Raw genomic sequence first — 3232 nt, forward strand, 5'->3', positions numbered from 1 at the left:
ATTTTTGGGCTGATAATACATGCACTACTTTTATAACTGTTTTATGAAATGAATACAAATACTAAAACTGATTTTTCGTGAGTTTTCATAGTTCCCTTTTTATCTATATTTTTGGGCTGAGAATACATGCGCTACTTTTATAACTGTTTTATGAAATGAATACAAATACTAAAACTGATTTTTCGTGAGTTTTCATAGTTCCCTTTTTATCTATATTTTTTGGCTGAGAATACATGCGCTACTTTTATAACTGTTTTATGAAATGAATACAAATACTAAAACTGATTTTTCGTGAGTTTTCATTTGCTCCCTTTTTATCTATATTTTTGGGCTGAGAATACATGCACTACTTTTATAACTGTTTTATGAAATGAATACAAATACTAAAACTGATTTTTCGTGAGTTTTCATAGTTCCCTTTTTATATATATTTTTGGGCTGAGAATACATGCACAACTTTTATAACTGTTTTACGTTTAAACACAAGTAATCAAACTTTTATGCTATATACGTGCTTTGTCATGCTAAATCCCTACCGTAATATCGTTAATTGCTGAGGTATAAGATGCAAACTTAATTATTGTGAATAGATCTATTGAGAGTAACGTCTCTAATCATTTGACCTCTGGTCTTTGGTTACATAATAATGATTCAACGACATGAATAACAAGTGTCACTGGGTAACATTGTTTAGTCGCGATATTACAAACAGCAACTCTTTCGATTGATATATTTGGTATTAATCAACTTTAAATTAAAATCTTGTGGTCTAATGCTATATTGAACTATTGATTTATGATAAACCTATGAACTCACTCAACCTAGTGTTGACTTTTTAAGCATGTTTATTCTCAGGTACTTAAATATTGTTTCCGCTGTATATCTGCTGCTTTGATGATGATTGCTTGCCATGCTTGAAGTCATCATGCATTACTTATCAATCCATTTAAAAACATTTAATGCTCTAAATACAATGAAATCTATTTAACTTCCGCTGCAAAACTCAATAAAACGTCTCATATAGAGTCGTTCTCGTTTATACAACTGTAATTTGATAAAATTAGTCACAAATACCCCAGGCCCTATTTGGGGGTGTGACAATATATATATATATATATATATATATATATATATATATATATATATATATATATATATATATATATATATATATATATATATATATATATTAATACGTATTTATATACAATTAATTATTCGTGAATCGTCGAAAATAGTCAAGGTTAAATGAATGTATGAAAACATTTCAAAAATTTTGATACTCAGAATAACAGACTTTGCTTATCGTGTCGGAAATATTAAATCATATCAAGAATTTGATTCAAAATAAGTCGAAATTTTGTGGGTCGTCACACCCGCCCATTTAACAACTAATGGACACAACCCAATTGCCACTTCGGGTGGTAATCTTAACCCCACGCACACATAAGTACAATCTAACGCCTATTGTACTTGACTCACAATAGACCAACCTAGGTCTTGACCCGTAATCACTAGTTAGATATTGATTACACCCAAAACAACATTTAACCCAAATAACTACATAACCCATTTTGACACAAATCAAAAACACCCATAATCATTAATGGCTAGTGATTATGTTTCCAAAACACCAATAACACAATTAATCCAAGTACTTGTACTTAATTTACCAACACACGTGCTAAACACTAGTTTTGACCCAAATCAAAGTCAACACCCAAAGTTGACCAACTAACATGTTCTTAAGAACATCAAAATCACCCATACACTTCCAATCTAGTGATTAACACCCAAACCATGACAAATATAACCAAATTCGTCATCTAACCCTAAACCCACAATAATTGGGTTTACATACCCAAATCACACACCAAAACCCCTAATTTCAAGAGAATTGGGGTTTATAACCCAACACTAACTCAAACCCTAACCCTATATCAAAATCAAAGTAAGGAAAACGGAGTTAGGACTTACCACCACTACCAAAATGTAGCTAGAAGCAAGAGCAACAACTTTAATTCTTGCTCTTTGTAAAGATTCAAGCTCCTTCTTCGAGTTCTTGAGCTTTCTCTCTCTAACCAAGCTTCCTCTTACTAGAAAACCCTTCTCTCTCTCTAAAGTGAGGTTTGGTTGGTGAAAAATGAAGATAAGATCTGGTTTGGGGTATAAATCCGTCCCCATGTGAAAAGACCCAAATGCCCTTTATATTTAGCCAAAATTGTGAACAGCTCTGATCTGCCCGCTAAATTGCGCGGCGCGCAATTCCACCGCTCGACGCGCGATTACACTAACTTTGGCACCAGGCCTTTCAACACAAGAGATCATTTATTCAATGCATTTGCGCGGGGCACAACTCAATGGCGCAACGCGCCTTATTACTGGTTTTCTGATCAGGGTGTTACATTTTTTTAACCTTTTCTTTTCACATTTTTAATTCATATTTATTTCAACTTTTTTATAAATTCTAGTAGAGTATACATGTATTTTTTTTTTCACTTTTAATCTAATAAAAGATTTATACCAATCTTTTATAGACTATTTAAATTGTAATTATATGTATGAATCGAACACACCAATGCACATGTCATCTATTATAAAGTCATTAATTTGTTAGTTCATGTTAGATATATAAAATTAAGCCATTATAAACATTGAAATTTTTTATTCATATAAAAACATAGCATACCTAAAAGGTTATCATTATGAATAATACTTACTTACATGTTTATATATATCGAAGTATTATATCATCCTAGCTATAAAAACTCCAGATCAACACACGATATATGAAAACGCTATATGATCGTAGCGATAAAATACTTGCAGCAACGTGCGGGCTAAATACCACTCGCTATATACTATTACTCAAAGCTCGAGGAACAATAACTAGGGGTGTTATTGTCATTTATAATTTTTGTTTTTTTTACTATGTTGTGGTTGTGGTTGTGGTTGTGGTGGTGGTGGTCGTCGCCGTCGTCGTCGTCGTAACATAGCCCTCTTTGTATAGATTTTCCCCATTTTTTTAAAATGATTTTAATAAAATGTTTGTATCAATGGTTCATTTTCGGATTGTAATTATAAATTGGTTAAACAATATCTATTGTATACACTGAAACCAATTCCCTTAACAACGTGCGGGCCTTTGTAACTATTTCCCGTAGTAACACGCGGCTCTTCCCGCTCGTCCTTAACAAACAGCAAATTTAATATCTAAGTATACCAATATATT

The sequence above is a fragment of the Rutidosis leptorrhynchoides genome, chromosome 7, assembly GCF_046630445.1.
Source record: "Rutidosis leptorrhynchoides isolate AG116_Rl617_1_P2 chromosome 7, CSIRO_AGI_Rlap_v1, whole genome shotgun sequence".
Taxonomy (NCBI): domain Eukaryota; kingdom Viridiplantae; phylum Streptophyta; class Magnoliopsida; order Asterales; family Asteraceae; genus Rutidosis; species Rutidosis leptorrhynchoides.